The 14,305-nt window shown below is 39.2% G+C and overlaps 1 pseudogene; it reads left to right on the plus strand.

Moving 5' to 3' along the window:
• Positions 1-5,277: 5,277 nt before the first annotated feature.
• On the plus strand, positions 5,278-14,276 carry LOC143380008 (centromere protein I pseudogene; annotated as a pseudogene).
• Positions 14,277-14,305: the final 29 nt, after the last annotated feature.

A 14,305-nucleotide genomic window follows, 5' to 3' on the forward strand; every position in this document is an offset into this window, starting at 1 on the left:
CTCGTCCCAAAGTCATGAATAGTTAATTTCTGTTTTACCATAAATAACTGTGATTTCTAAACTTGTTCGGAATCCCTGCCTGAGCCTTGAACTCACCCATGCCTGGCTCCCTCTGAGCAGTTAACAACCCTCAGTAAAACCTCTGTGGCACCTTTTAAATTCTGATGTTGGGATCTAAATGTACTTCCCAACTTGAAATGTTAACCCATATAGATCATTAACCTGCTATCTGCCTTTGTATTATGCTTGTCAAAATCCTTTTATCTGTATGTTCTAAGGACATACCCCCACCCTTTACAGCTGTTTGTGATATAAAACTGTGGTCCTAGAGAGCTGCGATTCTGATCTCTAGCCCAGATTTTGGGACAGACAGTTTTGGCCAGCTTCTGTGTACACAAATATAGGCTTGCTTTAATTTGATTCAAAATTGAAGTCATTGGTCTTTGCTTTGCATTATGCTTTAACAGTATAATTCTATATACTTAACATTGTGTTTTCATTAAATGTTAAAAGATGTGATTCTATATATAATGATTTATAGAAGATTTCTACATACAAAGGCCCAAAAGTTTCAACTTTTCCAATTAAGAGTAATCTATATAAAATAAAGTATTTCTTTTTTCTTAAAATAACTTGTCTAAATTCAGAAATTTACAAGGATTATACAACCATGGTTAAACAACAACTGTTATTTTGAAATATATTAATATGTTGTTTCCTTAAGACATGAACTTAATTAATTAAAAAAATTAATGTAATTATGGTACTCTTACTATTATTTGGGTATTAAGTATGTTCATATCTTTCAGATATACAAGTCTTTAAGGTAAAAGCTTTAAGAGAACATTATATCAAGCTGGTGTTCTCCAAACTAATGATGGTAATTTTGTGTTTCTAAGGATGACAAACTTTATTGGAGATTTACTTATATCATTTAATGTTCTATAACTGGACCTGTTACCAATAAGATATAAAGTTTTATGTTACTTTTATACTAGGGTACAATTTAAATGTATTTTTAGTTAATGAGAGTTATTCCATGTAAAGGATAATGTTTTAAAACACAACCATTTTGCTACTTTTCCACAAAAGATTAAAAGCTCTCAGCATTTCTGTAATTCATGTTTTAAATGTAATATCATGGGACTAGTGTTGTGGCTCAGTGGTAGAGCACTTGCCTGGTATGTGTGAGGCCATGGGTTCAATCCTCAGCACCACATATAAAATAACAAAGTGAAAAATCCTTACCTGAGATAAGGCTCTCCCCCTCCCATCTTACTACATGTCAGAATGATTCCAACACAGGCCAGACTTCAGTTTATTTAAAGTTGTGTTCAAAAGATTCATTCTTGTTGTTAAGACTACTAGGATCTCAAACACGGGCTATAATATATAACTCAGTCAAAATTCAAGGTAGCTATTACAAGAACTAAATTCATTTTTACTCTTGTTAATTTTATTTTTTTTCCTTATATACTGTCTAAATGTTGCCTTTTCAAGTTTAACAGAGGTATTGCTTCAAGAACACACAACCTGGGTTGATTTACAATAGTAAGCCATCACCTAAGGTACAGATAAGAGTACAGATGCTAATTAATAAAGAGGGGTAAATGACTGTAAGCTTATAGATATTAAAGTTAAATCCCAGTATTCTTAATTTAAGACTGGTGAGACTGACTTGCTAGATGTTTAAGACCAAGACTTAAAATTTAAAGTTAAATTAAAAGTACCCACAACCAATATTTGGCTCTTGCCCTCCAAGTCAGTCTAAACCCAGGGAACAGGGAACTTCTCTAAGAGCTTTGCAACTCTGGACCACATAACCTCACAATCGGGGAGATAATGAGACCACTAAAGAACAGAAAGCCAATTTATGCACCTGCCATGAAGAGGAAGGTTATTAGAGAAGGGAGACATCCCTAAGGCTACCAAGGGAAGCCACATGGACAGCAAGACCTGGACCATCCTAGCGCAAATGGCACTAACACAACTAAGAAATTACTCTCAAGTTCCCCCCAAAGAGACTGCCATGGAAACTTAGCTGACTCTTAAAAAGAGCATTCCTGATAACTCTAAAGATGTTGAAGATTTATATTCCAATAAAAAGGCCTTGTCTACTCTGGCCTTATCATGGGAACAGCTTCTCAGTCTTCATATCTCCTGGTGAGAAAATATTAACTTCTGCCGTCTTCATGATATTCACTGACATGTTCCACAGACTGCAATATTTGTTCAGTACTCATGTTTTTTTGTTGTTGTTGTTTGTTTCTCCTTCATAGAAGCACCCATCCCCATGGACTTTACAACCTGTTCTTCCCCAACCAGACTTCAAACTGACCTGAATTCCAAAGCTGTTTGTCCCATCCCACATCACCCCCTCTTAGCTCTAAAGAAGCCAGAACAGTCGTCACCCCTTTTTTTGTAACAATGAAGCCAGAAATAGATAGTCAATATAGATAGGTAAACCGAGTCAGGTCGGACGAGGGAGGCCAGTTTTGGATGAGTCTGGAAAGTTGGGGACTGTCACCTGAGAGATTAGAATTCCTTCAGAGCTCTTCCTTTCCCCTATCAAAGATTTGAAAAAGACACATAAGAGAAGGAGGGAATGATGCACTCAGCCTAATTCCATCTTATGTTTTGGAGCCATCTGGTCACAAAGTCATAAAAAGTTAATTTCTCTTTTACCACAAATTACTGCAATTTCTAAACCTGTTTGGAATTTCTGCCAATGCCTTTATCTCACCCAAGCCTGGCTTTCCCTGACCAGATAACAACCCTCTATAAAACCTTAGTGGCTCCTCATAAATCCTGGCTCCCCACAGGCAGATAACAACCCTCTATGAAACCCCAGTGGCGCTGCATAAATTCTGATGTTGGGACTTGAATTTATTCCCTACCTTGAAATGTCAAGCCATGTACATCATTAACCTACTGTCTGCCTTTGTATTATGCTTGTCAAAATCCTGTTATCTGTAAGTTCTCAAGACACCCTCATTTGCAACTTTTTATGCTAAAACTGTTCTAGAGAGAAGGGGTACTGATCATTAGTCTAGAGTTTTGGGACACACAGACCTGGACAACTCCTGAGTACACAAAAACATGTTTACTTTAATTTGTTTCAATATTGGAGTCGGTGGTCTTTTCTTTCCATTGTGGTTTAACAAGGCATGTAATCCAAGCAGCTTGGGAGGCTAAGGCAGGAGGATCATGAGTTCAAAGTAAGCATCAGCAATGGCAAGATACTAAGCAACTCATGAGACTCTGTCTCTAAAAAAAAAAAAAAAAATACAAAATAGGGCTGGGGATGTGACCCAGTCATGGATTTCATCCCTGATACCCTTCCCCACCAAAAAAAAAGCTTACCACCAAGGAAAATGATTAGATCCATAGTTTTACTCCCCCAAACCAGCTGTGTGAGCATATATACATATATATTGTTGCCAACTCAGTCCTGACTACTTTATCACACTCATGAGACAAGTCAGTGAAAATAACATTCTCCGAGGGATAAAAAGCAAAGGCATTCTGGTGAAGTTAGGCTGAACAGACACACCTTTTCTTTGGGTGCACAGCATGAACTCACCACAAGGCTTTTTACACATGTCTTTCTTTACTTTTCTCAACAAATCCATCAGGTTAAGTTAATTCACAAAACTTCACCATAAACAATCATCAATGGAAAAACACGCCATATGTTGAACAATGTTGGACTACTTTAAAATATGACCAAAAATAGTGTGCTAAAAACCCAGAGCATGGAAGAGCCATCCATATACTATGAACACATTAATGGGTAACAAAAATGAGATCATATGACATAAAACAAAATAAGACTTAAGATCTCTATCTTTATCTTATAGAAATCATGATAGATTATGGACTATCTACCTAGCTAATATAAAATAAATATATATATATGGTAATTATATATATAAAATTGTATTAATATATATTGGGGGGGTGAACAAGCTAGGTTCAGTGGAATATGCCATTAATCCCAGAAACTCAAAGGCTGAGGATGGAGGATCACAAGTTCAAGACCAGTCTCAGCAACTTAGAAATGCCCTAAGAAACATAGTGAGGCACTGTCTCAAAGGACAAACGAAAAGGGCTGAGGATGTAATTCAATGGAAAAGCTTCCCAAAAACTGCACCCCCCAAAAAAATTTTATTTCCTCTTTTATTAACACAGAATGAGACCTAAATGTGTTGAATTGCTTCTGGCAAAACTAAAAATTAAAAAGATTCATGTTAACCACTGTTTCCTTTATTTACCCTCTCTTAATATTCTCCTAATGTTGTATCTATACTCCTGGCCTTCAACCCAAGCATGCAAGACAAAGAATGTGAGAACCCCAAGATTCTATAGTGACTATTTGCAAGGAGGAGGAAGTCACAATGACTGCCACACTGGATCCACTTACATAAGAAGAGAGAAAGGATCCTCAGTGCCTCTCACATATGAAAGAGCCTGATAGCAGGATGCCTACATGACCAAAGAAGCTGTCTGCAGCAAACTATAAGTTAAAGCAGTAAAACAAAAGTCAAGAAGACTAAAATTTTACAGTCATCTAGGTCTTCCACCTCTCTAGAGTATGCTTCTATTGTTCAGAGTTCATTTTTCCAAGAATCAGCTCACAGAAAATAAGACCCTTGCTCCTGAAATCAAAAGAAAGTAATATTGATGAGTATTTGAATGCAGAATCAAGGCATGTCCATGAAACAATGTTTACAATGAAGAGGGGTTGGGGAAGGAGAGCAGAAGAGAATTACCAGACCCACCTGGCCCAGGCGAGGCCAAAAAAGTAGGATTCAAGGAGAAATAAAAGAGAATCTTGAACCACACAACATTTCCCAGAGAATGCACTCAAGGAACTTCACCCTAGGACTGGGATTGTGGCTCGGTGGTAGAACATAAGCCTAGCATCTGTGGGTAATAGGCTTGACCCTCAGCACCACATAAAAATAAGTGAATAACATAAAGGTATTCGGTCTACTAAAAAAACCTTTCTAACTAACCCCTATGTTGATCCTTGAAAACTGCGGGAACTTCACTAATCAGATGAACTTGTATGGTTCCAGAACCACTATACTTGCTCAACATAGATGTCTCTTTCTTACATCTCCAGGGTATTAACTGTATATGTTAATATAGTAATATATACACTATTACCTGTTATGCTGTGAAACGTAATTTTTAAAATTTTCATAAGATTTTAATAAACATGAAAGAACACTGAGATGATATCCCTAACACAAGAGCCTAGAGTAGGGAGCCATGAGGTGAGCGTATATGTCCCTCTTGCAGGGTTTCACCTGTCCAGAACTGAACCATTAGTTTTTATTATACCTCTCCTATCACCTTCTTCACCCAATCAACTCTCTTGTCATTTTCCCACCCAATCCCATCTTCTCTTTGGGAGGCTGACTGCACTATTGGCTACATCATACCTTTCAATGGCCAGTTTTGTGACATCTTTCTCCCACCAAACCTATTGTCACCTGCTAGAATCTTAGGCTTACCATGCAGTTGTAAACAAATTTGGATCATCACAAATGACGAGTGACCAGTAACCAGTCATCAGAGTGGCTGGTGGCCAGTCAACAGTGATCTCCATACTGGGAAACAGCCTCAGCTACCTCAGCATGGACATGTTCTCAAAAAAAAATGAGGTGGATTGGGATGGAATGTGGAAGAGAACAAAATATTTTAAATCAATGGACAGCACAGAATGAAATCTTCCCAGATCTGCACAAAATGAGGCTGGTTTCGAGAATGTTTAGAATAACCAACTTGCAAGGAAACTAAGACTTGAATTTGGGTATTACTGGGGTAAAGCAGTTTATCAGAAAAGTCACATTTGGCTGGTATGGTTTCTCTATGGCCTCTTGGAACACAGATGATTTTGACAGTTTGAACATTTTAGAAGTATGTTTTAGAAATGATTCTTCATATAAATATGTCATGAAAGTGGTTATAGACAGGACTGGGGCAACAGCATTCTCCATGTACTACTTTACTCTGATTTTTTAACTACATGGATTTTGAAAAACTGATGTGCATTAACCTGTATCAGAAAAACAAATTCCTTTGTGTGAAGGTAGTTTTGGAGAAGAAGCTATTTTTTCATCTTTCCATGAGTTTTCTTTCTAAAATAGGATACATACAAAGAGTCATTAAAGGTATTTAAGCCTAAGAACGAAAAAAGAGACCTGCTGAAGAATAAAAAGTCAAGTTCCACATCTCTAATTCCACATTTATCTAAAATAATTTTGTGAAGTCTTTTTGGTTTTTCTGTATATCAAAGAATTATTGTAGGTTGGGGTAGTAGATCCATGGTGAAGGACATGCTTAACATGTATGAAGTTATGGTTCCACTTCCCAGCACCAGTAACCATCAAAAAAATTAGATTTAAATTTATTATTATATTCTATTGGTGATGGTTTCTTCAGATTTTAGGGACAACATTTTCCTGTTATAAATGATTATAAACTAGAATTTTAGGACAAATACAAATTACTTGATCATTTTGAAGCATTTTCTCTGCCTCTTTATAACTGAAATGTTTACCAGGAAAAAATTTTATATTAATTGAAATATCTACCTACTGGCATTCATATCCTTTACTTGTTATGGGTAATATTTAGAAGAAGATGAACAAGCACAGTGATAAAATTACATTACACTTCTTGTTTTGTTCTCTATTTTGTAAAAAAATTACTTTTTTCCTTCCTTCCTTCCTTTCTTCCTTCCTTCCTTCCCTCCCTCCCTCGTAACAGAGCCTGTCCATGGTCCTTAAAAACTGCTACTAGAAATGCCTTCTCCACAGTTGGAAGGTTCCTTGATTAGTGTGTTTCTGCATAGGGAGAGCATTCTGCTTATGATCTTTCTTGATCCCTTCCTGTGCAGTGATGGAAACTTCCTTAGGGATAAAGGCTTCCTTAGGATTGCAACCTCACAGTCAGACCTTTTGTCTGTCACAACCTCCAGAATTCCCCAACAGCTACAGTAATAGAAAAAGCCAAATACTCCAGAGGAACTCACAAATTGAACATGGGGACATTTCAGTAACAACTCCAGTCCAGAGTTCTACTACTTTCTGGGCATTGCCCCCGACACAAAGCCAGAAACAAATAGAGAGTAAGAAACTAAATGAGATTAAAACCATGCTTCCAAAGCTTCTGGATGCCTACCGGTTTACCATGAAAAACAAAGATCCTCCACTATTCCCTTTAAAAAGCCCTGAAATCCATCAGCTTCTGCCCTCCATCGGTCCTCTGGAGAAGAAGGACCAATACTCTGAAAGAAGCCATACTCCGAAATTACCCATCTGGGAAAGAACAGCCTGAGTCTTGAGAACCAAGGCACACTTCAAAATAGAATTAAATCTAGCAGTGGTTTTGTAGACCTCACTACACTGGTGGGGGATATTCACCATCCTGAGCTTTTCAGTTCATTGAAAGACTTTGACCAACCGGAAAGTCCCACAATAGCAAAATCCAATGACACCAGAGCCATCATGCTGAATCAGGGGCAAGAAAACTCAAGTATCAAAAGGGTCCAAGTGATCCAGTAAGGAACAACAAACATAAAGCCTCAGAGTGTCCTGATGGAACCCCTCAGGCCAAAATGCAGCCAAGGAACCTAGAGTGCACATTAGAAGAAATTGCTCACAGGGATGCAGACAGCAGTAGGGCCCCTATGCACACAGCCAAGCACTCTAACAGCAAACCTCAGAAAGCTGTATCCAGCAGGAATGCAAGGCTAAGGGCCATAAGCAGGAAAAGACCAAGAGGACCAGAGAAAACAACTCCAGGAAAGCCCAGAAGAGGAAGCAGCCAGGCAATAAAGTCAAGGCAGAAGAGAAGCCAACTATGCCGAAGATGAAGCAGAAGAGAAACCAACTTGAGCTTTGTCAAGAGACATTTTAGAAGCCTGAGGAGGGGCTGAGTTGTACCTCAGGGGTAGAACGCTCGCTTAGCACATGTGAGGCACTGGGTTCTATCCTTAGCACCACATACAAATAAAATGAAGATATGTGTCCATCTACAATGAAAAAAAATGTTTTAAAAACATTAGGAAAAATGAGTTACTTTGGGGATTATGCTCAATGGAGCAGATGAGCCTGGTTCCTACCCTATTCTACTTCCAGAAGAATAGCACTAACACAATAAGGGTAGCCACCTGCTGGACTCATTTACTGTTACATCCCTAACACCTAGAAACAGCTATTTAATCAGTATTTATCAAAATGTTGAATTGATTGGATTTTGTCCTGTATAGGCTCCTGCCAAGACCTGACCCACACTCTATGTCCTCTGTTTGACCAGTTTCTCCAATGTCTTAATTTCTTTAGGCAAAACCACTACATTTATATTCTGAAGTGAAAGAGTCAACAGAGAAGTCGGTGTGGTACTGTTTACCTTAGATATGGTCTACTATGTACTGTGTACAACTGTCTTCCCAAATTGTTCTGCAAGGGATCCATAAGTTAAACAGTGAAGCCTTACACTGGTATGCATGTTAGTGTTTATTGGTGATGGGAGGGTGACCTATAATGTGCTTTCACTCATCTTAAAAGCCAATGACCACACAGTCATTTTAGAGAAGCTTAATTATGGCCAGGGTCTTCTGGGTGGGGGTGGCAATATAACCCCAAGAGATAAATACACAATTATGTTTGGCAGAAAAAAAGGCACTGGATCTGGTAACACCTGAGCTGGATCTTTAAGTTATACTTTGACAAATAAGTTACTATAGGACAAGCTCCCAGGGAGCTCACAAATAAATTTTCAGAAAGTGTCCTCAGAGTTAAGCTTTAAAACAAAGCATAAATTTTCAAGGTGGTGACATACAAAGTCTCCTGTGACAGGCCTGCTGAACCTTACTGGAAAAAAAGGTGTGTACATATTCAAACATATGTATACCTGTAAGTAGAATGTGGCACTCTATTTGCACTTGAGTATATAAACACCTTGACCTGGATTCAGGGGCAGAAACTTTATCTTAGAAATCTTTGTGAACCCATTGCTTTTGCACTATTGAAGCAAGTCAGTGACCCCCACCCAGAAGAACCTTGCCATAATTAAGTTTCTCTTTGTCAGATCAGCAGGATGTCTGCAGAGGATATTGAGGTGGCTACTTTCCTCATTTTTTGAAAATGCCAGGTTTGCACACAAAAGGTATGACAGAGTAGTCTGAAAGCTTCTTACTAAAAAAGTGATTTTTATGTTTTCTTGGTAGAAACTGTGAAATCTGTGTCTCTCTAGAGGATAGAATGAAACTCCATTGGTATATGAACCTTCTACCCCAGCCCAATTGACTCCCACTAGGTAGAAAATTAAAGGAATTTCTATCATCTTTTGTTAGAGGAAGAATTCTTAGGCATGAGCCACCTCTGAACCCTGCCATTAATAAATCTGCTTCCTGAGAATTCCTTAGCTATCTGGCCTCTTCTATCTTAATTCACCATAACACTTTCAACACATCTTATACGTATTCTTACAATCTTATATTCTCCTCTAAACAATAAGTTATTCCCTCCGTAATACCTCAGCATACAAATTTTGTGTAGAAAATTACACAAGCTGAAAAGAAATACAATGTCCTGGGTTTCAATCCCTGATTCGTTTAAGTTGGCTATTTTACTTGAATTAGCAACCCTCTTGGAATATGAGTTTTATGTGAGTGTAACAGAGGGGATATTTCTTGGGAAACATCTACCCAAAAGCAAAAAAAAAAAAAAAAAAAAAAAAAAAAAAAAAAAAAAAGCAAGTCAGCTTGGTCACTGGATTCTTTTTAACTACTGGGGTCCATTTTCTTCTGAGTCTATTTTCCTTTAAAAGCTAGGCACTGCAGAGCTTGCTCATCATTGGTCAGATTTTGCAGGAGTTGATTCTAGCCCCCCTCACCAGCTTCCCACCCCTGGTTATAAATCCTTGGGAGTATAATTGACAGATTGGTGTTAGTGGGCGTGCCACCAGGCATCGTCCTGGAGGAAAGGAGGTAAAGGGTCTTGGATGTGGTGGTAGGAATTTTGAGCATGGGACTCTGAAAGGAGCAGCTCCTTTGTGTCCTCTACACTGTCCACTGGGCACGAGGCCATTTAAGGCTCTGGTCTCCTTGGGTTGTCGCCTGACCAGCAAGGATCACCATTATCCTGGCTATTTCATATGAAAGACCTACAACCTTAGGTGATTTTGCCTGGAAATAGCAGTTTGGGCTTGAGTGCCTTTAAGAAGGGCACTCCAAGCAATTTTGGATGCATCCCTCTCTACTGTAAATGCCCCCTCTGCTCATTCCTGCTGCTTCCTTTCACCGCCTCCACAATACAGTTTACCAATGAGGCAACTTGGGGAGGTTTTACATTTGCAAGAGGCTTTGTGGGAGAAACAGTGCCTCTGCTTCTCTAGCAGTTCCCCAGCTTTTCATGACCATGAGCAGATTTAGAGGGAAAGTTTTATGAAGGAAATGTGACCTAAATATTGAGGAAACCATGTGAGAGAACTGGACTAGAGATGACTAACTCTGGGGAAGGTTTGGAGTAGAAAACACAGAAACAGTGGCTAGATAAATGAAGGAAAATGTGCAGATTTTCTTCTAAAGACTCAATTTAGAAATAAATAACTACCAAAGTCATTTTCCATTATCAAGACTGCCTTATTGTAGGATTCTTAGAAATTCATACTCTGATATTCTTATGAGTTCAAAGAGAAAAGAAAAATAAAATGTTCAGTTTCATCCTTCTTCTTAGATTCTGACAGAGAATCCCTAAATTTCTTAGAAATGCTCTGGAAAGTAGTAGTTTACACTTGTCTTACCTTGACCAATTAAAGCCTACCCTTTTCTTGAAGCATCAAGAGAATGAATTCAAAAGTCCAAAGGTTTCGATAAATCACGTGTGGGTGAGACTCAAGGCACAATTCATCCTTCACCAGCTGTGAGCCTCTGAAATGAAAGAGTTACATGCTTCCAAAATACAATGGTGGAACAGGTATAGGACGGTCAGTTCCCCATTCCAAAAGTGAGGAACAAATGAAGAACTGAGTGACTGGAGCAGGCATGGTAGCACATGCCTGTAATCCCACTACTGGGGAGGCTGAGGTGGGAGGATTCTCAGGTTCAAGGCAAGACAGAAAAAGGGAAAACATTAAGTCATAAAGTTGAAGAACAATCTCTCTTGATTCCATGTCCTGCACAGGTGCACACTAAGACAAGGGTTGGATCCTCTAAGGCCCCAGACGGCCCATTGCTATATTTTTGCTGGGCTCACTTCACCCAGCAGCTCTCAGAAGTTAGGAGTTTGCCCTCTTCTTGTCCAGACTGGAATTGTTGGCTGATGGCTCTTTGGTTCTAGGGTCTTGAGGGGCTGCCCTACTCCTAGAATGCTAAGTCATTGCCCCAAAGGGAACTCTCTTTGGGGGCTCTGATCCTGTGTCATGCCTGTACCCATGCTCTCCGGCTTTCTGCAACATACTCTGAAATCTAGGCAGAGATCTCATGGCTCATGTAATTACAGAAGATGAGAAATCTCACAGAAGCCTTTTTCCAAGATGGAGACCCTGCAATGCTGGTCATATGGCTCCGTTGACATCCAAAAGCCTCACAACCAAGGAAGCTAATGGCATAATTCTCAGTTCAACTCCAAAGACCTGAGAATCCAGGAGTTACTTAGTGCCAGTCTTGGAATCCAGTGTCTAAGAAAACACTTTTTATTTCCCAGGGGCCAGAAAAGACGAGTGACTTACCTCTGCCTTTCCTGGGTTTCTATCTGGGCCCAAAGCTGACTGCATGGTACCCACCCATATTGAGGGCAGATATTCCCCACTCATTCTGTACAGCCACATATCAATTTCCATCAGAACACCCCTGAAAGTCTCATCCAGAAGTAATTCTTTACCATGTTCCTATTCCTTAATGCAGTAAAGCTGATACCTAAAATTAACCATCACATCTCCTAATAAGCTCTGGCTACAGGCTGCAGAAGAGACTTTACAACATGTTTTGGATGCCATTAGAGTGAGATGCCCACATAATGTCTGAAGTTGCAGGGATTCCAGTGACTTAGCATTGCTCTCCCAGTGCTAGCAGCTATAAGGTCTGCTTGGAATGATTCAGCCTCATGGTCTCAGACTCTCCCCTCTCCAGTCCAGTTCCTACAATCCATGGATTGTGCCATGTGCAGGTGCCCAGGAAGCTGTGTCCATAGTTTGTCCAGTCAGCCAGTGCCAACACTGCTTGGAGAGTAGAAACACATGGAGTTCGCTGTGGAAAACTGGTAAATAAATAAATAGAAATAAACAAATTCACTCTTTCCTGAACTGAGACTGTTTCTTTTTCCTTGACCTCCCAGGACTCTCAGAGAAAATAATCAGGGTCAGTTTTTCTTTGTACCAAATCCTTCACAGAAAGAACCAAGCACTATATAGTGTAGTCACTTTGGATCTGTTGACTCTGTATTTGGCTACTTTTCAGAGTCCTTTGACTTGAACTGATTAATATTAGAGTTAGAAATACCAAACTCTAAATTTAGTAGAAAGATCTAGCCATTACCTATACCATTATGTTTAGAGCACCTACTTTTGGTAAGGCTCTAGGAATATAAAATATACGTAAGGCACACAGTACATGTCTACAAAAAGTGTCCAATCACTCTGGAGAGATGGAAGACATACAATAAAAAATAAATAGCATTCTAATACTACATACCATTCAAGCACTACGAATTTTGAGGAAGCAGAGATCACTGAAGAAAGGCACTCTTTTAAAAGAATCCATTCTAAGTGCTCAATAAATCCATGAAGGAAGCAGAACAGATTTAACCTGAGTCTTAATGAGAAAAACTTAATAGTAGACAGAAACTGTATTAGACATGAGCAAAGGAAAAGAATGATACTCCACCTGGAACTTTTCAAGTTCAGTGCAACAGGGCTATGGCACTTACCCATGCTGTGCATCAGATAGGACCCTGGGGTTAGTCTCAACATCTCTGGCTTCACAGAGCCCCCGAGATATGCCCAGTAGTAGGCATGGTTGTGAGAGATTCAGGGAATACAAAAGAGACTCATGCTGTGGTGGGAAGGGCCTTTGATTGTGAAGATGTTTGACTTTCTACTGCTCAAATGGGCTCATTTTCAACAATTCTCTGCTACTTCCCTATAGTAACTGTGTCAGAGATGAGTTGATCTTACTGGGGCTCTGTCACTGGTTGAGCAAATATTACAACAAGAATATATTTGGTATAAAATGAAAATTTATGAACATGGAGATAAGACTTTCCCAACTTCCTGGACACTATCATCAGGGCACACTACTTCCTACAGGAAGGGTTTTGTTCCTGTCTAACAGCTTCCTCTCTGGCATGGCCTCTGTTGTTGGTCACAATTCCTTCAGCTCATGAGCTGGATTCCTTTTAGTAGTTTCTCAGATGTGAAGCCTCTTCTTCTTGACCATCCAGCACAGCTCTTCTTTACATCAACCATTTCTTTCAAGTGCAGTGTTCTTCACAGTCTGAAAGAGCCCGTGCAAAACTGGCTGCTGTGGCTTTCTGTGTACATTCGAATGAAACCTGTGACAAGCAGTCCTCTCGAGATAACCTTGCAAAATTCATGAACTCTGTTTCTAAACTAATTCACTATGTAGGATGGCTGTCCACTACTGCAATATCATTAGAGAATCATTATCAATCAATATCATTAGCAGTACTTTCTTGTTGCACTTCATTTGGGATTTCTATGAGAATGTATGTGACACTATGTAAATTATGACCACCCTTTAATGGTACTATTTCCTCCTGGGATTTTTGACTCTGCACTCCTCAGCCGTGATACCAGTGTACTGAACCAGCTCTGATATATTATGCACAGGTATCCTGAAAGTTTGCTGCAAAGGAAACTGAGTTGGTACAAAAGGCAAAATCAGACTCATTTTTCAGCAGCAAGATCTAGCTATGAACAATTTTATCATTACTTGACAACCATGGTTGGCTGCCTGTGCACATACAAACCCTTTGAGAAAGGAACATAAATTGGCCTCCAAATCCTAGAAAAACCTCTAGTAGTACAGTACTACAATATTTTAAATTTAGTCTATTGCCCTTCTCTATTAAGCTTTGCTGCTTCCTTTTCTGATGCAGGAAAGTCCAGAAGAAAGGACAAAAAAACATGAACTCTCTTCAGGGGAAAAAATGGAACTAATGCTCTCAATAGAGCATTTATTCTCAGAAGGGTTACTTGGCTTGAAAATCTTCATAGGAAGTAATATTCATAATTCATAATATTCATATTCATAATTCTTCTATGCCAT

This window comes from Callospermophilus lateralis, chromosome 14 (assembly GCF_048772815.1).
Source record: "Callospermophilus lateralis isolate mCalLat2 chromosome 14, mCalLat2.hap1, whole genome shotgun sequence".
In the NCBI taxonomy this organism is placed as follows: domain Eukaryota; kingdom Metazoa; phylum Chordata; class Mammalia; order Rodentia; family Sciuridae; genus Callospermophilus; species Callospermophilus lateralis.